This window comes from Thermobia domestica, chromosome 10 (genome assembly GCF_964235325.1).
Source record: "Thermobia domestica chromosome 10, izTheDome1.hap1.1, whole genome shotgun sequence".
NCBI lineage: Eukaryota > Metazoa > Arthropoda > Insecta > Zygentoma > Lepismatidae > Thermobia > Thermobia domestica.
In genome coordinates, this window is record NC_137463.1 from 242,373,067 (window position 1) to 242,398,954 (window position 25,888).

Here is a 25,888-nt window from a genome sequence, read left to right on the forward strand (position 1 = left end):
CAGAGTTGTGTGTTCATCGAATATTCGTTATATTCAAGTAAATAATGCCCAGAGAACCGTGAGGAACGTGCATTAAGAACAAAATATATACGAGTTGTTAACTAATGAAATAATAGTTGAAGTGAATCGAAATTCAATTGTTCTTTAGTCTTCCTATTATTTCTAAATACATAACAGAGAAAAATAGAGATTTAGATTTCTACTATGAATAACATAGGTTTGAAGCGGCCCTCTTGGATTCAAGGTGACAATAGATTTTAAATTAAGCTTTTGTTTACATTTTGACCCACCGCAATTTTGGACAGAGTTGTCGTAGAAAGTCGAGATGCGCTCCGTCTTCTTTCACTTAACAACAGCTTTCAAACGATGTCCTATCTCTCTTGCCATTTGACACTTTTTAGTTGGACCCCACCTGGGACCATGTGGGGACCCTGGGACAAGACGTTTTCACTTTAATCGTTGTACTTTGAAAATAATGTCACACATCCTTTCCTGTTTTCACATTTGTCTTACCGTTTCCGATTTATAGGGGTGACCATGGACTTTTCAATTAAGCTTTCGTTTACACCTTGACACATCGCCATTTTGCACAGGGTTGTTGTAGAGAGTCGAGACTTGCTGCATTTTCTTTCATTTTACAACAGCTTTCAAATGATGTGCCACTTAACCCTCCTTGCTATTTGAAAATTTTGAGTTGGACCCCGTCTGGGACCCTGCGGGGGACCCTGGGACAAAGTTTTTACCCCAAAAATGTTTGTCGTTGGAAATGATGGGATACGTATTGTCCGAGTTTTCATTACCCAACTGTTTCCGAACAAATGACTCGGTTCAAACTATTCTGCCAGCTTTGTAGCTTTTATATTACAAAATATGTTGTAACTCACGACATTCCGCCCGGTGGCACGTATAACTTTGGGATTCTTCTAATTATAACATATGAAATGCAAACACAATTGTCTCGTTCGGATCTCAGCGGAGCCACTGCGTGACCCTTCCTTGTCAGATAACTGCGCTGGAATCTTGAATGGTCAGCAAAATGTTCAGATCTCACTCCGTGTGATGTTTTCTTGTCAGGCTACATTAAGGAAGATGTGTACAAGTTCAAATCTCAGATAGTGCAGGAATTGGAGACACAGATTCAAGAAGTTATTTCCAATACTCCAATTGACTTCTCTCAGAATAGTAGAAATTGTATTCCTACCAATTAAGAAGCTGGTTAACAATACAGGTGCTTATGTTGAGATTTAGCATATTGTTTTGTTTTCTTATCTGACGGACATACTTAATTTTCTAATAAATAAGAATCAGAATTACAGAATTTATAACATTTTTTAAAAAATATCTATTTTTCAAATAATATTTTTCAAATTATTCCTGTAAACCGTAGTTGATATACTATTTACATGCCAAGTGATCCAAGTGCAGAAAACGAGAAGGAATGTTATCTCCAAACTTTTTAAAGTGACAATTTACGCTATTTTTTTTTCTTTTAAATTGTGCAAAATTATAGTCTGATATCAACAGAAATGAAATGGGAGGTTAAGAAGTCCTTTTCCTTTGCTTCGAACACTGCGTGCCACGATATTCAGTATCGCACTATGATAGATTATTATAATCGATTATTGTTGCATATTTATATAAAAGCTACCAATAAATATACAACAAATCTTATTATTTGTTATAGTATTCGGTGAAATATTTCTATTCTTATTAATAATATATTGCATCGCTTTATTCTGTTTTGATGTAAAACTTGTATAGAGCAAATTAAGGATAGTTCGCACACAATTCAAAAAAAAAAAAAAAAAAAAAAAGCATAAAATAGCCAATATTGAAGCGATATTGTTAAGAATGACGCATTATCTAGTTGGATATCTTGTGTATAATACCAGAATCGCTGTTGAAAATGATTGTACTGTTAATGATAACCGTTTTTCAAAACCTTATTTTTTTGTGATCTCTTCTACAATGGTGGGGAAGATTGCGCACGTGAGTAATAGGTATAGGTGAGATCGCACACGACAGTGATATGATGAAGAAAATACAAAATATGTTTTAGAAATATAAGAAAACTGAAAGTTATTTGTATGCTAGGATGACTTGAGTTCACCTCTCATGCATAGGGGCTACATTCCAACAAGCAATTGAAAGTTTCAAGGGGCTGGAGATTGTTTGCAAGGGATATCAGCTCCTGGCCACCCTCTAGCTACGGGATTGATGTAGGTTACCTACAGAAGAAACCTGCAGTTAACGCATATTTTCTAATTGCTCTAGTCTCCATAATATAACATTCACGAACAGTATGTTAGTTACTTATCCTGCATGCGGGATCTATCCTATTATTGTATTCAATGGATGTCTGCTCGATCACCCTACTTCATGACTACGTAATCTGTTCCATTTGGGTAGGGGATAACAACCCTGCATAGCTTAGATAGATACGTACAACGCTAGTACAAGAATAAATTAACTCAGATACGTATACTTTTCGATTATTTGAAACGCCAACCTTCCTATGAATTTATACCCAACGTTTGAGAAAAATGTACGCACTTTGCACCATTTACGCAAAATATGGAACATATTTGTCAGCAATTATCTTCTATCACCACATAAATGTAACTCAGTCACGCACCCCAAACTTTTCCTTGGGAGGGGTCCAGAGTTTGGGGGATACAATATTACAAGACGCTACGACTATATAGGTCTAGTATTAAAGCAGTTGGTGTAACTCTACATCCGAAAAGACGATAAGTTATTGTTAAATACTACTACATACTACTACCTATACCCTCAGAAAAATTATAGACTTTGATTGCTTTTATAATAAAAATAGAGTATAGTGTAAGTATAAGATCAAAGTTTTAGGCTAAATCAATGATTTCTCTGCTAAACAAATATCATTTTATTAAGACAGTGCACAAAGGTATGTCGAGTTACGGACTTTGGGAAGTCCGGATCCGCTGGATCCCCCACGTGGGTGCACCCCTGATTTAACTGACGATTCTATTTTGCAACGTTGCTACTCGTCACCCCCTTTCCTTCCCCTTCAATCTAGGCTCCGTGCAATACGTTCCTGACTTTGTCTTATGCATATCTCGAGCTTACGTTCATCGTCCAAGGGACAATACGTTCTCGCCAGACCATCCTTCTGAATCCGCTAGTGGTATACTGTATATAGAGCGTGACAGAGCTTTTGAACCACCCTGTAGGTTCGAATGACAATAGACTAACTCATGAAGGTATTCTACATATTATCATTTACCATATGATGAACTCTTATTACAAAAGATCAGTATGTGTCTTTGTTATTGTAATTATTTCTGTAAATTACGGAAGAAATCGCAAAATGTAATAAACATCGTGAAGCAACATTGCTATTTTTTTTTTTTTTTAAGTGATACGTGATCCGTCTAACCCAGAAGTCAACAACAGTCATCACACGGTGACACCGTTATATCCTGTATTATTTTATATCTTTCATAGTTATACAACGATACAAGATATCTTTCACATCCGATTCATTAATTGTGTTCTCAAAAAACAAGAACAAAAAAACACGAGTTAAAGATCTCAAACTGTGTGTAGAACAAGAGAATTGTCCCTTTGTGTTTGTTTCATGACGTCGAGCTCCGATTTATTTCACTGTTACTGTTATTTTAACCTCCAGTTCTTAACTTGTAGAAGTGGCTGGCGTCTGGCACACAGAGAGAAAAATGCTAGCTTGTTGCTCGAAGATCGTGACCCGGGTGGGTTTATTGGTGTGGTACTTTATACCTTGGGGTTCCATCCAAGTTGTTTCATTCAAAAACTTGAGCTGCCTGGAGCAATGGAGAAAAATAAGGAATGTAGCAATCACCCAACCGGTTAGATGTGTTGGTATTACATTACTTGATGTTCATGGCCTCTGGTTGTAATGAGACAGCTGTGCGTACTTCCTTCACGCGCTAAACATCCGCTGCTTGCTATAGAACTCGTTCATGTTGGTCCCCCTTTCTCCCCTTTGATGTTGCTATTTCTGGGTTTTATTAATCACGATACTTGGAGTAAAGAACTACCTTGACCTCACGAAAAAATAAACACAAGCAAAATTCATTATTTAAAAGAAACATAATTATTTTTATCAAAGAAAGTCGAACTACTACTTACTTTATTTATTTATTGCTGAACCTGCGCTCTCTACACAGCATATCATTCATATATGAATATGAATCTTCTTGCCATTCCTTACAACATCTGTACATGTCCTTTTACACACATAAGTGAAAGACGTCTTGATATATATCGGCAAGGGGTACCATAAAGAGGAGATTCTTTCAATTCTTGGAACACGGGGAATCGTAAAGTATAGGTTCTTATCGGAGTAAAGAAAGTTACACATACGCCATAGAAAAAAATGCATATTTCAGAAATGTGCACTGGATGTGCGCAACGGATTAGGCAAAAGGCAAACCGTGACAGCAATGCACACGTGGCGAGGAAGTTGGAAATGTTATGGTCTGCTCGTTCTACGGTTTTTCGTGTTCGGAATAGCGTGTGTTGTGATGTATTTTTACGCTTTTGGACGACTCTAGCTGCGAAGCTAAGCACTTCTTCCCACATGCCCAAATTATTATTATTATTACTGATGTAAGGAATCATCTCTCATAGTCTCTTGGCTTAGTAAATGATATGCATGTAGAGAATTCAAAGTTATATTTAAAATATTGCGAAGTTCCACGTGCTTCCAACACCACGGGCTGGCTGTAAACACACTTCAGACGACAGCTACGAAATAAACGTCGTCAATCATCGCCAATGATCAAAAAGTGACGAAGATTCAAGCAGTCAGCAATATTTCTGGATAAAAGGAGACGAAAAATCGAAGAAGACATCAATCTCCACCGATTGATTAACCACCAACTCTCTAAGACGTCTGGTTATTGAGAAACATCTATCTTAAATGGATTGCCACGTTAGAAGAACTTGTAGCTGTCATAAAAAAAAAAAAAAAAATCTTGTAACCCTACCATATTTCACCGTGTACACATAGTCTTGAAAGGGTCATAAAACATTTTTTTCCATCTTGCAAGGAGTTGAATTATGTGCAACTTTCTGGGGCGTCTTGCTTGCTACCTGTTATCGCCCTCCCGCTGACATAAAAGAAAAAACAGTTTTGCCGCTTCCGAAACAGCGGATTCTTTTGGACAGGGAGGGGAAGTGCGCCAAAACACACGTTCTTATTGAAGAGGTTAATTGTTTGTCCACTAGAGTGAAATGCTGCATGTGTGGAACCTTTCTTGCCTTCAAGAAGTTGTAACACGTAAAGAGTAAATAGAAAGATCGGGTTGAAAGTTTTTTTTTTTTTTAATGACAGCTACAAGATTCATTTAACGTGGCAATGTGGCTTAAGACCAGAGCCGTAGCTAAGGGGGGGCCAGCGGGCGCCTGCCCCGGGCGCTGACAGCAAGGGGGCGCCGCACGAGCAAGGAAAAAGAAAAAGTGATGTTGAACATGAGTAAAAGACGAGTCGCCCCCAGAAAGTATTGGCGCCCTATTAGATAAATATTGCTGTAGGTTATCAATGAAATACATAGATTTCTTAAAAATTTTCTTGCTCGCTTCGCTCGCAATGCAAGACTTTAAATAAGTCACAACAAGTTTTTACTTATTATTTGAAGATTTATTATACATGATTTTTTAATGACATGTGGTATACAAGGTGCCGAGTAATGACTTATAGTGTACGCATGAGCATTTTCAAAATCAGAAACGAGCAAAGTCGTGTTCGGCGTTTTGACAGTGATGAATTTGCTGACTTCAAAACGTTTCTCTACCCAATCGGATTAATCACGACGCACAGTGGGGCCAAAGCACTGAATTCTTGGCAAAAATAAGAATTCGCAATATGAAGCGGAAAATTGAAATCAATTAGTTCGGCGTATGCAGTGGCTACAATAATGTTATTTTGACATTATTTAATCAAAAACAGAGTTTTACATCATAAAAGGAAATATCCCTTATATTCGCGCCTAAAGTATATAACAGATTATATGATTGGCATAAAGAAACGCATGGGCAATATGCTTTGATTTGGCAATTTACGATTGGCTTATATTCTTATGTATGAAAGGAAAGAGTGTACTTATTCATTTTACAACTGAAGAGTAATAAAATTGAAGAAAAGTTTTTGCTTCTCAAAATTATTTCAAAGTTGTGGAGGATTCGTTATAACAATGAAGATGCAAGGACCTTCAATACATAAAAATTATCTCATCACAAGTTCTCGATATGAATATATTATCAGATACATTAAACATATTATGATTTACAAGCATCAGTAACCTGTTCAGGTTGTTTCATATATTGCATCGTGCATTACGTGAGCTCATTTCATATCTTGATTGGAACACTCTGAGCTGGAGCGAGCGGAGGCTCATTACAGTTGATTCCAATGTCACTTCTGTGCATGCATCACAAAAACACAATACTGAATTGATCAACATCATTTTAATATGGTTCATAGATTGTTTAGCATCGGCGTTTCAAAATGTCGCCACCATTAATCAAATATGTTTGACTAGAGTTTAGTTCTGTTGGTGAATGACAGAGAAGTATGACTAGATGTTGGAAACAGCGGATAATCAAATTTACACGTCCCATGAGTTCATTGTAAGTTGCTATCACTTATTTTCCTGCACACTATCTCACATGTACACTATTAAGGCTTCATTATAACAAATTATATCAAGTCAATCTTTTACTTCATTCTTCGAGTTTTTGGTAAGAATTGCCTCGTTCGGCCCCACTGTGCGACGGTGAGAATGAAGGTATGAAAGTGAGAAGAGTGAAGAGACACATTCAAGCTGCTGTTTGTGCGGGAATGTTAAAAATAAAGGTAAACGAGGGGAAGAATAACATTTTCGAACTTCAAGCAGTTGTAGAATAGGGACTTAAGGGATCAGAACTTAGCCCAAAGAAGTTCAACTTTTTTAGATACTAATCACTACCAATGATTTATTTTTAAATTCCATTAACATATGAAATTCTTCCAGTTTGAAGGAATTTATTGGGGTCATTTTTCATCAACTTTTTGTATTGTCAGCATATTATTTTGTGCATACGTGTCTAGTTGTGTGATGTTTTTATCTATCTACATACATACAAAACATAAGTAGGCACACACTTAATATAAGTACGTGTATTTTAATATGTTAATTAATAATAAGTAGCTTAAATTCGGAACTTTCATTCATTAAGAAATTAAGTAATTACTATAATTTCAGACATATGTAGTAACCAAAGTATATTTTGGATTTTAAGTACAAACATTGAACATATTCTTCACCTCCATCGATCAATATTTAGAAATTCACAAAGAAGGTTCCTTCTGAATTTCCATTACCTTTCACAAAATATTTTTTACCGTAAAAAGATCGAAATTAAAATGCTATTGATGTGGTCACATACAGAATAAAATTAAAATGTTTACAATTATTATTGGAAATTAATACTGTCACCCATTTCGAACAATTTAGAAGCACATAGTTTTTAATGTATTGAAATATAATTCCTTATCGATAGTATTAAACGTTGTACATAGTAGTAATTTTCCTGAACTGTTCTCCTAGTGAATTTGTATACAACCAAACGTAGTTTTGTGAATCTTAACAAAAAGCCCAAAATAAGACTCTTGGAAACAACTCTTATTTAAAAAAGAATACATAATGATCGTTTTTAGTTGTTGCAATGGTCTTTCCAAGAAGATTTATAAAAATTCAGCGTAGCATAACAACAAAAGCTGCTTTTCTTATATATATATATATATATATATATATATATATATATATATATATATATATATATATATAATAACAACCTTCCACCGTCGTGCCTATATAGCATGGGGATGAAATGTAAGATGACGGTCGAAGATCGCTGCTACTCACCATCTAGAATGAGTAGGTACAGGATGACGGAAAGAAACCACATTAATTGACTTTGAACTAAAACTTTGTATTTCCATTAAAGCTTGTATATTGTAGTGATAGATCGTCGACTGAATATAATAGCAAGATCACATATCTTTAAGCAGCTAGGAAGTTAACCACGATGAACTCAAACATAGCTGAGATACACGTACCTTTATACAGCTGATGACTGGAACTGCTATCGATGTTCTGGACGATCTCTATATTGCTGCCAATAGTCTAAAATGGTTGACTATTGTGTACCATTATCCACTATAATGGTCTGCTGAACTATTAGATCTCCTGATCTAATACTGGACGTAGAATCACAGAGAAGTGACTACTGTGACATGAGCAACTATGTTACTACTCGACGTACGATGATCTCTTAGACTGAACTCTGAGACAAATGCTCGAAGATTACTCCTCAGAGACTGATCCTTGAGACTGCTCCCAATCTCTAAAAACTATAAGGTTTTATACGAAGATTCCAGACATCTTGGAATTCATTCTCGTCGACTTTCTGTATATCTCAGCTATTGGTAAAACGTTGGTTTCACCCGAATTACATCGTGATCAAATTCTCAGACTTACAAATTTCTGCGAACTCAACGATTATATCACAGTCAAAGTGTGTCAATGTTACAATGTGACAATCTGATGACAATTCAAAACATTACAAATACAAATTACAATATCTTACAAATTGACAACCAAGCGTCTAGCCGTAGAACATTCATTACATACACACAACATTGATGTCAACACATAAACACACACACGTGTTTACATTACGTGATAACACTTAGTTTCTTAACATTCAATTTTATTAAATATACTTTCCTTTACCAAAATAATATCTTTTTGAATAAAATCAATGACATGCCTCAACATGCCCCTCCTTTAAAATAAGAGAACTCCGTTCTCGACTCAATTTCTTCCTTGAAATTGACCGAAACGAATTACATATATTACATAAAATAATCATATATATTCAACCATCACCCTGTATATATCTTTATATTCATTTTTACATTCGAAAGAAATCATCAAAACATTATTTATTTACAATCATTGTTTTCGTTTTAAAAAAAAAATACTTTTCAAGAGTCCTCATCAGAGTATGAGCTCCTGCCATCTATTGAGTTTCATATATAACTACTTGAAGTTGTGTTGCATTTCCTGTGCTCGGAATTACTCATATATATACTTTTCCGTTCTCGTTCTTGAAAACTTTCCACTGAAGTTAGTCGCAAAGTTCAACTCAGTGTTTATTGACTCTGCATAGTTTCCACTAATATCAGTGACCATATCACTGATGCTTTCCATAAAAATAATGCACTTCATTATACACTAGATTTGTTGTTGTAAACCACTAATACACTAATGAACAACGTCTCCTATCGCTGCATGATTTTTTGAAACACAAAAATAAAATTTAAAAATATTATTCACTTCACTTTTGGTAAGTTTGCTCTCTATAGAGTTAGCAACTCTGGATACACTTCCTTCCGCAAAATGTTAATTCAGCAAACGTTTTGACACTGAACTTGAACAAACTTCCACGTCTTCATCCTGTTTGCCGCGTTGCTTCGATGGATATAGTTAACTTTAAATACGTGCTCCGCATTGTTCGTGAAAATTTCGGCAAAATGTTCACAGGACCAAAATGTCGCAAGGACGCATGTACAGTTTTTCGTGTTTCAAGTTTGTGACCAAATGTTGATCCGTTTTTTCTGCTTCAAAACCGGATAATTCGTGATTTGTGTTACATCCCTCTTTGGTTTTGGTGCAGTGCATACCCGCAATGTTTAAGTTACCTTGTGGTTCCTTTTTCTGCTCAAGATAGTGATCTACTTTGTGTTTTGTGCAAATAGTGTGCTTAGTGTGGTTTTTATTTATTTCTGCATAGATTGGAAATAATCCGCAGTTTTCTACGTTACTAATATCGTCATCTACTTTTTTATCCTCTACTCTTCCTTCCTGTTTTTTCTTTCCACTAAATCTACGTAATTTTATAATTAAATAAATGATAATTATAGACGTTGCTAGTACTAAGGTTATTAACGACGTTAAAGCAATAGCCATTACGGTAAACTTCTTTTCCATAATACCTGTAAATATATAACTAAGTGTGAAATCGTGTTTTTATTTTTCTTAAAACTTATATAACTATACCGCGGTCTATGACTCTCTTCTGAACAATATGCTCATAAATTCAGCATAGGCCTAATGTTAATGTTCATTAATCGTTCATTATTCTCTTTAAAATGCATAATCGATGCATATTCTAAATAATGAATAGTGTTCTAATCACTATGTAACCTATTCGGATACAAAACTGCTATCCTTGTTACATTTTCATTCGTTTGACGATATTATTGTCTTTTTTTTTTTTAAAGTCGTAAAATCCTACATTTTCGTGCATATTTCAGCTCTTAAATACACTTTATTACTAGTTTTAACGTTGTTTGTAGGTACAGTTGTCTTTATTGATGTTTAATCTATCTTATTTTAACATTCCAACACTCTCTGTCCTTAGAATCCATTCATAAAGCATCAAAATCATTGTGAATACAAGTAGCTAGTCTCCCGTGGGTGGGACTTGTTGCTACGCTGGCGGCCATCTTTTCGTAAACCACGCCCCTTAGCAACCTCTCTCTGCTGCCTGAGCGCGCGGATCCTCGCCAGGATGCAATCGTATCGTTAGTAGTAAACAGAAAACTACTCAACGGATTACAGTATTTTAATGAATATCACAGATACTCATAACATAAATACAATAACTTATTATAATACAAATAATCTATATACCAATTGATCATTTGATAATAATAATAAATCAATAATTCCTCTCTCATTTTAAAAAAACGTGAATTTAGAAAATGAATTTTGATAAAAATAATGTGTTTTCATACAACTTAATGATAATTATTGATATGATGCATTATGATTGTATTCTATTTGCGACTATTTCTCGTGTCTTATCTATGATTTTCCTACTTTTCTATTAAAACTATTTACTTCTTTTCAACGACTTTTTCCTACTTTTCGTACTTTTAACGACTTATTATTGTAGATTTGTAAGCTTACTTGAACTAGTTTATAACACTAGCATCTACTTTATCTATGATTTGTCTATTTATCTAGCTTTACTAATAGACAACTTTCTATTTTCCTTCTTTTCGCTTTTGTTTTCTATAGCTTGAAGCTACTGATTTCACTAATATTCTGATGTTATTTAACTTAGCTATTATCTATTTACATGTTTTTATCTATGCTTGTCTATGATGATCTATTATCTATGCTTATTTTCTATTGCTTCTTTTCTACCAAAAACAAAGAGTTTTGTCGTACTAGCTCTACGTAACCATTTTCATTTCTCATTCAACGATTTAATCGTTTTCACCGACTCAACTAGACCAATCCTAGTTTTATCTAGGATGACAACCAAACGACTTTTCAACTCACAACTACCTCATGCTGTAGGTAAGTATGTCTACATATTACCAATTGTTTTAAATGTTAATTCAATATTCCTTTTCAGGTTTTATTGCAACTTAGATATTTTTTTTTTTAAATAAACTCCATTCTTCTCCATATCCATAAATGTAAAACTATGTTATACTATTATTACTTACTTATATATACTATAACTATTATTCATTACCTTACTTATACTATTAATTATTTACATATAAAATAAACACGAGTATATAGGAATATATATAATTCTACTAGCCTATTCTATTTACTGTATTCAAAACCTGTCTAACGATTAAATTTCCAGTGGGAAGTCCGCATTTCCTCAGACTCCTAGGTGAGGCTTTTGTTGTTAAACTGCCGCCTGACTGGCAGTTGCATCGATAGACCCATTTTGTCTACAGTAATTTTTAGTCCCTAACTAAATAAAATAGCGTATATACAATTGTCGCAAATCGTGAAAACTCTTGACCAGATTTAGTCCTCACTTTTAATTAACCTGGTAATTTAATTAAAATGAACTCTAAATCAACAATGTTCAAAAATTCAATATTCTTGCAATGAATGCAATATGTAATAGAATTTTAATTTAATTCATAATCATGAAATTTCAAATGTCAAAACCGTGTTTTTACCCAAATTTCGCGGTTGATAACCATTCAAACTACCACAAAAATCTAGGATTTCGTCAAAATCATTGAAAGTTTTATACGTCTACATCTGTATTAATATAAATGTCTTAATCCAGTAAATTATTCATTAACTATTTTCTTCTTAGTATTATAATAACAATAATAATGCCAAATGGCCCATCTTCGATATGGTAATCCTTGTCTTCTTTACGAATAGACTTTTAACTTTAACCACATCTAATATTGTTCCTACTTTTAGGGATAATCTTTCGACCAGTTTTCTCACTGTCTTTTCTTACCCTACATTTATTCTTATTTCTGAGTATCTCTGACTCATTATTCTATATTTCTATACTTCTACATTTCTTGTAGCTACTATAATTATATATCTATATATTCTTCATTATCTCTATTATCTTTCACAATATTCTTATATTTCTCATATATCAGTATATTCTTATTAGTCATTAATCGAGTAACTATTCGTCTATTCAAGTAATCATTAGTCTTATCCTTGTATCTATTAATGTCTCATACTTGTAATCTACAATAATCTAATCTGATCTAACATATTCAATATATCTCTCTATATTCTATATTCACTTCTCTTCTTCTAGTTCTCAAATCATGTCGTCTAAACAATATATTGAACTTTTTTTTTTCCTATAACTCTATGTCTATATTTAAATTATCTATCCATACTCCTAGTATTACTAAAATATAATCACTTATTCCTACTCAATAATATATTCTTCAAATAATTAATCCCGTAACCTGATATCTTATATTTACAAAACTTAACACTATGTTCAACTTAAATACATACTAATAATTAACCTACTATAATATAGAATATAATATCTTTAACCTAGTCTTAACCTACAATCATTTAACCTACACCATGTTGTCCACTAGCAAAATAGGAATTTATTTCTTTCTACAAATAAACCAGCAAATGCTGCTAGGTCTAGGAACATACTCTCGTTAGCTACAATGATCTTTGACTTTTTCTCGTAACACTTAAATGTTTCGACCAAATCCGCGATTTGAATGGCTGTCGAACACTCAAAATTGTATCTAAACCTCTCGAGCCAACTGTCAACTCTCAGTTGGTCAACGCACTCCCTAAATATAGCACAAATTTCATAATTCGGATCTGTAAACGTGAGTGCAAAAAATGTTGCTGTTCTCAAACTTAGAGAAGTCTCAACTACTCTTGACACTGTAGCCAAAAAGTGTCGTCTAAATCCTAGGTCAATAAGCTCATTTAAATTAAAATTCTTTTGTTTAAATTGAACCATAAACCAACGCTGCCTTTTCCAAGTTTGAACATTGTCTTTAAATATTTCCTCTTTATTTTCACTGTATGTTGGACCATACTCAGTGAAACTTCTTAACACCCCTAAATCCAATTTATAAAACTTTGATGATGAAAACATTGTTGCGGGAGTTCCATCATCCTGTAGCACAGGATAATGTTCCCTATGGTTATTCACTAGCGATAACATATTGCTTATTTACTACTACTTCTTAAGTACTACCTAACAATTAATGCGGGTGGGTGGTGCGGGTTAATGTATTACTTATTCTACTTGAGCCAATTACTTTTAGCTCTGTTCGGGAATCGAACCAAAATATCTCCACCATAAAACTGCCCTGGAATCGTTACAACAATCCGCATCTCTACCATAACAATGGTGAGAGTTACTCCTAGTACTTTTCGGGAATCGAACCGCTACAAAACCAGCATCTCCGCCATAACACTGCCCTGGAATCGCTACAAAAACCAGCATCTCTACCATAACAACCTTCCACCGTCGTGCCTATATAGCATGGGGATGAAATGTAAGATGACGGTCGAAGATCGCTGCTACTCACCATCTAGAATGAGTAGGTACAGGATGACGGAAAGAAACCACATTAATTGACTTTGAACTAAAACTTTGTATTTCCATTAAAGCTTGTATATTGTAGTGATAGATCGTCGACTGAATATAATAGCAAGATCACATATCTTTAAGCAGCTAGGAAGTTAACCACGATGAACTCAAACATAGCTGAGATACACGTACCTTTATACAGCTGATGACTGGAACTGCTATCGATGTTCTGGACGATCTCTATATTGCTGCCAATAGTCTAAAATGGTTGACTATTGTGTACCATTATCCACTATAATGGTCTGCTGAACTATTAGATCTCCTGATCTAATACTGGACGTAGAATCACAGAGAAGTGACTACTGTGACATGAGCAACTATGTTACTACTCGACGTACGATGATCTCTTAGACTGAACTCTGAGACAAATGCTCGAAGATTACTCCTCAGAGACTGATCCTTGAGACTGCTCCCAATCTCTAAAAACTATAAGGTTTTATACGAAGATTCCAGACATCTTGGAATTCATTCTCGTCGACTTTCTGTATATCTCAGCTATTGGTAAAACGTTGGTTTCACCCGAATTACATCGTGATCAAATTCTCAGACTTACAAATTTCTGCGAACTCAACGATTATATCACAGTCAAAGTGTGTCAATGTTACAATGTGACAATCTGATGACAATTCAAAACATTACAAATACAAATTACAATATCTTACAAATTGACAACCAAGCGTCTAGCCGTAGAACATTCATTACATACACACAACATTGATGTCAACACATAAACACACACACGTGTTTACATTACGTGATAACACTTAGTTTCTTAACATTCAATTTTATTAAATATACTTTCCTTTACCAAAATAATATCTTTTTGAATAAAATCAATGACATGCCTCAACAATAATGATTGGTAAGATTAGTAAGATGAGTGTAGGGGCGCCGAATTCTACTTCGCCCCGGGCGCCGAAATCTCTAGCTACGGCTCTGCTTAAGACTCCTGGTTATTGAGAGGAACCTATCCAACACCCCCCAAAAAGCATGGTTATTGGGCTTCTATAATTCACCAGCAAATCACCAAGTTACTTAGAGGAACTTATCTGTAATACTTATTACTATTACAAGAGGAAACTTTTGCAATAAAAAGATGATGGGAAAATCCAAACTCCCACGTACTATCTTTTAGCTCTACCCTAAAAGACAAGAGACTTTACAATATTTTTGTATAGCAGGCAATTTTTAGTGACATAACTTTACAAGGTACAATACCCTACGTGAAACACTTCATGAGTCTTTTTTTTTTGTAATCCTTTTTTTTTTTTTAATGATTCACCAAAAAGAATCCACTTTCCTAACGGTTTCTTTCGCTTATACGGTTATTATAGATAGAACCGAAGAAAGACTGCAGGAGATGATTGACAAAATAGTTGGCACTGAAAACTACATGGAATGGAAATCAACACTGAAAAATCGAAAGTCATGAGAATACCCTGTGGAAGTGCGCCCTTACGGATCAGAGTAGAACAAAGAGAACTTGAAGAGGTCGATCATTTGAAATATCGTGGAAGTATTTTGACGAGAGATGCTTACTGCACCAAAGAGATCAGGTCGAGAATTGTCATATCCAAAGAAGCATTAAAAAGAAAATATACTCTTAACTAACCCACTCAATATTGGACTGACTAAGGAAGAGGTTGGTCAAGTGCTATATGTGAAGTATTGGACTTTATGATTCAGAGACTTGGACATTACGGAAGTTAGAGAAGAAATGTTTAGTGAGCTTCGAAATGTGGTGTTGGAGGAAGATGGAGAAGATAAAATGGACAGAGAGAGCAACAAACGAAGATGTTTTAAAACGGATAGGAGAGAAGAAAACGCTTTTTAGCCAGCGTGCTTTATAGGAAGGCCAATTTGATTGGACACATCTTGCGAAGAAATTGTCTTCATCATAAAGCCATAGAACGAAAGATGGAAAAAAGCTAGGAGTAGAGAGAAGAACATAAGTAATCAATGATTTTTTTAAAAAAAGAAGAAAATATTGGGAGTTTAAAGAGGAACCTAAAACTCGAGAAACGTGGAAGAAACATTTCCAGGTCCAAACTGAAAATTAAGAAGTAAAAAAAAAAACCCTCATCAGTCCCAGGACCTGCCAAAAGGCAGAATACTTTAATAATAATAATAATAATAATAATAATAATAATAATAATAATAATAATAATAATAATAATAATAATAATAATAATAATAATAATAATAATAATTTCTTTCGCTTGTTATGATATTTCGTTCACATTTCACATGCTTGCTAATATTGCTACCTATCATATATACCTGAAAGGGGATCTCCCGTTTTATTTTCACTTAAATTTCCCGCATATTCTAAAGAAAGAAACGCTTATCTCAAATGTGTTCAAATGTTTATTTTACATTTTACAAACCTTATTTTGCTTACTTTCAGGTGTAGAAATTAAAATAACACAAATAAGAAAAAAACAAAAGAAAAGAAAAACACTGATTTTCCAAAAGTTTTTAAAAGAAACAGGAGACGTTTTGGAAACAGGCAACACATATAGCAGCGTTTCCCAACCTTTTTCAACTTGCGGCACACTACAGGTGTAACTTGAATTCTCGCGGCACACCCATATATATATATATATATATATATATATATATATATATATATATATATATATATATATATATATATATATATATATATATATATATATATATATATAATTACCGTGGTATTTTAATGTGATTACTAATTTCCTTCTTACAGAGAAGAAAGCTCGATCACTGATTTTCCCCCGTGCTAAATCATTATACTTATTTTTCATTCTAATTTTAAAATAGAAAACAATAGCAATGAAATATAGGACTCGGGTTTTTAAAAATCCACTTTCTCTTTCGAAAACTGTATCTAACCTCTAACTAAAAGGGAAGATCACTAAATAACGAACAAATAAACAAATCTCCTATACTTTTGAAACACAAATGTAGGTAATTTGTATGCATGCTTGCTTTGTTGAATTTATTGAATGATATGTTAAAATTTCAAGTTACGAAATAGTCTGCAACAATAAAGAAGTAATAATGGTCATGACAATGATAAATACGTTTTTCAACATTAAAAATGTACAGAAAAGTAACACAATATGAAATTTAAAATTGTAGATTTATAGTAGAGGTTCATAGTAATGTGAAATATAAATATAAATTTTCCCCTGTCTTGCAATTTGGTTCGTATAGAATTAATAATTTGTTTCGATTTTTTCGCGGCACACCGGTTGGGAAACGCTGACATATAGTGTACAGCGGGCCGAAGGCTTAGGGAGTATAACTAGTTAATATTAAATACATACAATACAGCTTCTTTGGAGAGAAAAAGTTAATTTCAACACAGATGAGGATGTGATGGGAATCCTTGCGTGACAACTCTTGATTTAAAAAAAAAAAAAAAAAAAAACAGAAGTCAGGAAAACAGTTATTAATCTCTGTAGACAATGTTCTGTAATTAAACTGTTTTTTCAAAACTGTTGTATCCTTGATTTAATGCTAAAACACTGAGAGTTGACCGAGTTAAACGCTGGAGTCGTTCAAACTGATTTAAAATTCACTTGCATCCTTTCCTTATGCAGTAACCACAAAAAATATGACCTAAAGAGATAATTGCTTACCGTATGTGCGCGTGTAACAACTTTAAATTTAGCTAAATATCTAGGTAATTAGCAGAACAGTTTAGTTATAAAATGATTGTAAATTATACGGTATACAGAGATTGGACAATAACAGTGTAAGAATGTTAGTTACATTACCATAATGACGAAAATCGAATTTTAAAAAATTAAATCAAGCCTAGTTCTTTATACTACGTATAGTTCACTGCATGTCCTCTAATTTTTAGAAAGAGTCGGTGGTGATGAGATGGATGAAAGTGGGAGGAAACGAAAGAATTTCGAGAAAACTTATCCATATGGTTTTTGTCCATCACAAAAAACACTTAATGGGAGCTGGTATCGAAACAGGAATCCCACGCGCCAGAGGTGAGCGCTATATCGTTGAGCCACTGGTCCCATGGTGTGTCCTGTAGGCAAGTGTATATACACATCAGGACGAATGCCACAAACATCAAAAAAATACCTTTTTTGGCATGGATACGGACTATAGAACCTTGTAAATATTTATTTATTTAACAATCACCAGATACAGTTCATAGGCCGTTTTATACTGGATATCTAACAACAACAATAACAATGGAAAGGATTTGGAAAGGTATCGGCTAGGGCATATTTACAGGTATTATCCTATTTGTCTGGTGGGACTGAGGAAAACACTAAAAAACAGTCAGGATGATCGGCAGCGGGGAAATAACCCACGATCTCCTGAACACTACCACTTGAGCTACTTCGCTCGGTCAGTGGAAGTATCGAACTTGACTTTTTTATTTCAATATTCCTGTACTTTTTTCTCTCCTATCGTCCTAGATTTTTTTAAAAAAAGGCAGCGAGGAATGGATTCTATATTAAATGTAAGTACACGTCTTATAAAACGCCAGCGCTCTCAAGAGACCATAAATTTAATCAACTAAACCAATCAAAATTCATACAAGGTATTTTGTTCTACATTGAGAAAAATCCGTTATCCGGACAGCGTTATATTGTGTAAATACACGGAATTCATATGTTTACTACGGAAATCTGTACGCAGCATACACTATCCATATACTATAAACGTAACCAAGAAAGTTCTATCGCTTTTTGTGAAGGTCTGTGCTCCATTGGCCCTCAACCGTGAGTTGAATGCGAATGGAGATAAGGCGAAGTTCAGTTGTTGGTGTGGATATATCCAACATACTACCTGGTTGTGGAAGTTCAGTTACACCGTGAACTTGTCTCAGGACAGAGTGAATATGGAACCTTCACAGAGCATCATAAGGGCGTGTACGCTGTATGAGTTCAAACTGCGGTCAAATGCCGCTACAACGGGGCGGAAAATATGCCAGAACTTTGGTGAAGGTGTCGTGACAACGCGGACAGTGTAGCTGCGGTTTAACACATTTAAGGACGGTGACGAAACACTCGAAGACGCACCACGTGTCGGGAGACCAACACATGTATATACAAAATGAAGATCTTTAGGCAGCAATTGAGGCGAAGAGTAGCCAGACATGTGAGAAACTGGGACTACAATTTAGTATAAGTGGAGAAACCATTCGGCAGCACTTCATCAACTTAGGGAGCACTACAAGTTGGGTCGATGGGTCCCACATAATTTGAGTCCGGGCCAGAAGACAACTCCAGCAGACACCTGTGTTTCTTTACTGTCTGGTCTGAGGAAGGAGCCATTTCTGGACTGGGTGTTGAAATGTGAAGAGAAGTGGGTCCTCTTTAAAGCTCCACGGCACTGTCACCATTGGTTAGCATCCCATGAACCGGTTCCAAAACAGCCGAAACCAGCACTGCAGCAGAAGAAGGTCCTCCTGTGTGTTTGGTGGACTGCTCGCGGCATCTTGCAACCAGTACTTCTATCAGCTGGTCAGAGCATCAATGCAACTGGGTATTGTAGGAAGTTGAGTAGTGTTCAGAAAAACTCAAAACGCTGGAGCCACTTCTGAATCGCAAAGGGGTCCTCCTGTTACAGGACAACGCGAAGCAACACGTGGCTAGGATGATCCGGAACACCACTCTACACACTATTGCATCCGCTATACTGCAAGAACATTGCACCGTCCGATTATCACCTGTTCATTCCTTGGACAATCACCGTAGAGGACGCCAGTTCAAATCCCTAGTAGATATGCAAAATGCACTTGATACCTTCTTCGTTTCACGGTCCACTAAATTCTACCACGATGGAATCCATAGCCTTCCAGAACGTTGACAGAAGGTCCTCGATGCTGATGAGGCCTATTTTTGATCTTCCAGGTACGTCTTAGGTGACACATCGATGTTCGAATTTGGTGGGTGAAAAAGCGAAATAACCTTCTTGGTTACCTTTATACACACGTACTGCCATTTTCCCTCTTAATGTTCCATCGTGCAGCTGCAGGATATGTGACATTTAACAGTCTTCCGTATATTGTATACGTAATCGTTTGTTACCCACTTCAGCTATATGTTATGTATGGTCACGAAAGAAAGTATTCTTCAGTTGACAAAATTTCTTTTCCTAATAACTCAACAATAAATTAACCTATTTGAGTACTGACTTTGGCAAGTTGTCAAGTTATAACTATTCTAAGGATAAGAAAAAAAGATCCAAATTAATTAATTTGTTCCCGAGTTATTGGCAAAATAATATTTGTCAAGTGTCAAATACTTTCTTTTCCGTGTGTTCGTCCATCTGTATATAAGATCCTTACAGCCTATACAGTCATACGGAAAGTATACGTATAGATGGAACACCCATACGGCCAGTATTATAAAATACGCTTTCAGCCCAGAATAAAACTGTCGTAACTCTGAAATGTCAATTTTAAAAGTAAGCCAAAGAAATTTGTTATATCTAAAGGAACTTCATTATCTCGTCTCTTTTTGAAGATTGTAACGTTATTTCAATATGTATAGTAATAATTATTGCAGACAAAGTCTTTCTTAAATACATACACATTGCAATTATTACACGTTAAAAATTGATAACAATTAAAAATCTATTTTGAGTTACGACAGTCTTATTCTGGGGGTGCGAGTTATACGTTTGGTGCAGTAGGTTATACTCGTATATAGTTGTATTTTAAATCCAAAATCTACAGGATTTACGCAAGTAACCTACGGTTTTACGTACGCCACATACTTTTTTCTCTGTGTATGATAACAATGGAAGGTGATTTAAACTATCATATGTTACAGGGTTGAAAGATTCCATGAATCATTCACTAAATAAATAAATACAGTAGAACCCCTCTTGTCTGCCCTCGGCTGGTCCGCCACTCCGGTTGATCCGACCGTGCTCGAGACGAACTTGTTCCGACTCGTCGGTGACTCACGACGCCCGTTGTCGTTTACTGCCGTCGCGGCATTGTTGTTTACTTGCTGTTACCGCTTATCCGCCTTAGTGCTTCGTCATCTCCTGTATCGTTTCTTTCATTGTGCGTGTTTTTTGTACTGTACTGTGCAGTTTTTAGTGCTTATTTTTTTTTTTTGTTTGCTTTTACTGTGCATAACAGTACATTCAGTTTGAGTTCAGATTGTTTATTTTACTGTAAATCCGCGTTTTTCTCTAGTTTTCTGATAATCGAACCTTTCTGGTGTTCCGACCATTCTCCCCTGTCCCAAACAGGGGCGGATCCAGGGGGGCAATCGGGGCGAATGCCCCCCCCACAAGAGAAAAATTTCTTATTTTATATATATAAATAAAACCCATCCCAAAGTTTGGAGACCTTAAAAGTTGCAGTATGACAACCCACCGCCCCCCCCCTCCAGAAGTCGGTCCTGGACCCGCCCCTGGTCCCAAAGGCGACGGATGAGAGAGGTTCTGCTGTAAATAAATATGAACAATTACTTTGCTTATCAGGGACCATTCCGATAAAAGAGTCAAAATCTATGGTCCAAACGTGGTCCTGTAATACGAAATGTTTTATGTATATATTATATAACAGTTTTTTTGTATTTGTAAATGAAACAAAACTAAAATAACGTGCAAATTGTTTTAATTTGTGGTTTTTATGACAGCTGATGGCGTAAGATGTGATAAAGTTAATATTGTATGCACACTTTTTTTTTTTTTTTTTTTTTTTTTTTTTTTTTGCAAATTAAAAGATGGGTTCCCTCATAAAAGTTTATTACATGTCCGTTTTCTTTCTCGTAAGACTTTTTCCGACTTCTCTCTTATTTCTCTCTCCTCCTCTCTCGTTTTTACGAACACGCATATGCAAATTCAATCCAGATGTTTTAACATAAATTATATGGATGTATTTTCTCTGTCGCTTCCCGCTTTTTTTTTTTTCGCATGCAATTGAAAGTGAGAGAAAATGATGCCTTGTGATTCACGCGGATTAGAAATAAAAGTACTTCCGTGTCACAGGTACGCAATTCTACATTTACAATATTCTGAGAGTTTCACTCGAGGCTTTTCATCTTTGAACTTATCATTACCCCTATTTCTATTAGCTAGTTAAAGTTTTAGACAAACATGGGTCAAGAACATAAAATATTATTATTAACGTGCAGTTGTAATATAAAGTACATGGTGATGGTGGTTTTCGAACAAATCACCCCCGGACAAACTCCTCTCCGAAAGACACAGAGTAGTACATAATCCTCCATGGAAAAATGCGCGTAGGACAAAATCGCCCTGGACAAATTCCTTATCATTTCCTTAAGGGATAGAGCTGTCAATCAACATTTCAGAACCAATAGCAGTTTAGTATTTTGAGTCAGAGTATAGTAAACTTTTAATAAGATTAGGTAAGGTTAGGTCAGGTTTAGGAGGGATGCCTGAAGGAGCCATGACATTGTTGCCTAAAGAGAAAAGCGTGAAACGGTTGCTAATTAACTAATTCAACTAATTTTTACCTGATACTAGTCAATAGTTCAAACAGTTTTATCTTTTATGCTCAGTAGTTCAATAATATTACCCCTTTTTCTTCTCAAAAGTTCAATAAATTTTACCTTTTATTTCCCATCAGTTTAATAAATTTTTACCTTATAATGCTATGTAGCTCAATAAATTTTACCGTTAATTGCTCAGTAGTTAAATAAATTTTACCTTTTGCTTTCCGTACTTTAATTACTCAATTAAATTTACCTTGTACTGCTCAGTAGTTCAATAAATTTTACCTGGTACTAGTCGATAGTTTAATCAATTTTACCTTTTATGCTCAATAGTTCAATAAGTTTTCCTTTGGCTCCTCAGTAGCTTATAAAAGGATCCGGCTACGTTTTTAGAAGAAAGGCTTCCTTGTAGCAAAATTAACTTCCCCTTAAATTATTCTACTGGCATGTCTACCAGTCAAAAGTAGAATATCACTTAAACTTTTCCGGCCTCCAATAGCCTCTCGCAAGTGCAGTTCTGCTTAAAATGTGTTTTTTCTTTAGTAAGCTGTAAAGTTTTGATTACTAATTCACTTAAATGTTTGAACTATTTTTCTTGACCATCTAACATTTCATCGAAGTATTTTATATGATTCCTAGTGGGTAACTCTGGAGAGAGTTCGGAATTCGACTACCAACAGAACCTCATGTGGTTTGTATCCCGCTATGTGTAGGTCCAGTAGCTTCAGTGTTGAGGAGGAACTTTTAAAAAACAATCACTAGAATAACCTAGTAGTATCACAGTAACATGTACGTATTGTGTATATATGGCTGAGCAGTGAAGTCCAAAATGGCTTTGCGAATGGGTGAGTGATGCAAGACAAAAGCCCACCCTCCCCCCGCCGCCCTGTCAGTCAGCCACCGAAGTTCCTTCTTCCCTTAAACTGTCACAACAAACAATGCACCTGGAAACACGTGGTAAAGGATGTTTAGAATTAAATTTCCATTGCTTAAAACAATTTGTTTTAGCTGCTTTCCTACAAAAGAAGGGGGGGGGGGGGATCTAGGGAAAGTAGGTTGGTTGTTACAGAACACTATTATAAATTTCGATTTCAGTTTTTTTTTTTTTCCTCATCACAAGCAACGCTTTCCGTAACATTGCTAAATTAAAATGAGAAACAAACTTAGTTGAGAAATTTATTTTAAAGAATGAATTAAATCATTAAAAATCCAAGGTTCATTAGCAGTAATATTATTCTAAATATATTGAAAAATACTTCATAAATTAATTGAATTTTGATTATTTGTGGAATTAAAATCATGTTTACATACCTTTCATTTACAATTTTCATTCCAGGTGGTCCCGAAAGAAAACTTTAGGAGAACTTCAACATCGAGCATCGAGGAGCTGTAAGTATTCTCGCTTTTATAAAAAATATAGCAAAGGTACCTTCAAAAAAAGTAATTTTCCCTCCCACAAGACTAATATAGGGTGGCCCAAAAGTAGGTGTGCACTCCTGCATTGATCACGTATAACATTCTAATTTATGGGTTTATTTTCTTCGGCTCTTCCGAGCTTAAGGTGTAAGTAAAAACACATTAAGAACAAATAATAAAGAAACTAAGTCTACCTGAAGGATAACAATAAGAAATTATATAAAATGAAATGAGCTGATGAGTACGGTACCCTACTGTATACCTACTTTTGAGCTACCCTGTATAAAATATTCGACCTTTTATGACTCGCTATTTACATAATTATGAAGTTTTATATTTATATTTCAGGCTTCATAACACGGAAATATAATGCGCATTCAAGTTATAACACCTCCAATTTGTTTCCTGAGGACTGGTAGATAGAAATGTACTGTTTGTTACAAAATACGCGAGCACTCGTTGTCAATGCATGACAGAGATGCCAACACCGCGTGGCACACAGAACTCTAGCGGCAGTATTGAGGGTAATGACTGTATTTAATACTTACGATACTCACAAAATGGCGACGTTTTCATTACATGATCAGCATGTAATCATTCGTTTTCTCCATCTACTTGGTATGACATGTGACATCGCTTGAAATTCATCGCCACTTGAGTGAGACACATGATGATGATGTCATGGATGTGTCTAATATGCGTTCGTGGGTTTTGGCAGTTCAAAGAACACAGAACATAGTGTGACAACAAACCAAAACAATCTCGGCCTCGCATAAGCCGGTCTGACAGTGTGCACAGATCCCATGGAAATGCCAACTTTGGGGACGATGTGTTCCACCCTCATTCGGTGATCCTCCAAAACAACTTTCTGCACTTGTTCGATCATGTTGTCAGAACGGCTTGTGCGAGGCCGAGATTGTCTTGTTTTTTTCTCACACGACGGTCTGCCTTCTTTGAACTGTAGCATCCACGAACGCACATTAGACACATCCATTACAGCATGATCACATGTCTAACTCAAATGGCGATGAATTTCAAGCGGTGTCATATTACAGAAATGGATAAAACTACCAATATCGTAAAGTATCCAAAACAGTCATCACTCTTACCGCTAGAGTTCTGTGTACTGTACAGTGTTGCCATTTCTGTCACATATTGACAACGACTGCTCGCGTATTTTAAAATAAACAACTTGTTTCTACCAGTCCTAAGGAAAATCTGCACCTCGTATAACATAATATAATATAAACTCGTGAAAGAAATAAAGAACTCATTAAAAATAAGATAGTCGACTTTTATTTAGTAAGTACAAGTATCTATCTATTAAAATGCTACAATAGCAATAAAAATGCCTCAGCAGCTCCAACCTGTAACTTTTGATTTCAAACCTTTGATTTACGGTTATTTGCGATTTCACGTTTAGCAAAGACAAATATTTTAAAGTATGTGTACTTTAAATAAATTATTTAAATAGATCTTTTTTCATAAAGTTTATTTCTTTTTAAATTATTGTTCAAAGCCTTTGTATTTTAATAATCCTTCTCCAAAATCAATGCAAATGAATTGCGCTGCCACCTTTGGAGTTCTTTTAAACTATACGTTTGTGGACGTTTATATGTTTGTGGGCAATCTTTTCGACAATGAGATCTCGGAAACTACAGGCTCTAGAAAGATGACGTTTTCACTGATCGATTGCAAATTTTGCGTAGGTTGTCCAGTTCTAATTGATTTTTTTTTTTAAAAAAAACAATGCCATTATTTCTTTATTACATTTTTACGGGCACACTGGAAGTGTTGAATTTTTTTAAAAAAGCATCATATCTTACGCATTATACATCCCAACACAACATAATTGTATAAGGGTTATATAACTCTCAGGCGTTTGTTTCATAGCCAAATCATAATGAAAAAACGAAGAATAATCATTTTTTCAGACTAAGATGAATTTTTATTGTTTAGAGTGTTTTGCCCAATGAACACCATATATCACTGACATTATAATTAATTGTGTGTATAATGTATTT

General features: G+C 35.0%; 1 protein-coding gene across 1 annotated transcript in view; it reads left to right on the forward strand.

Moving 5' to 3' along the window:
• The window catches only part of Cad88C (cadherin 88C), a 331,106-nt gene that overhangs the window by 65,029 nt on the left and 240,189 nt on the right, over positions 1-25,888 (forward strand). The window contains exon 2 of the mRNA XM_081729422.1: positions 23,785-23,837. The gene's annotated coding sequence lies outside the window, so the exon portion shown is untranslated. The remainder of the gene's footprint in view (positions 1-23,784; positions 23,838-25,888) is intronic.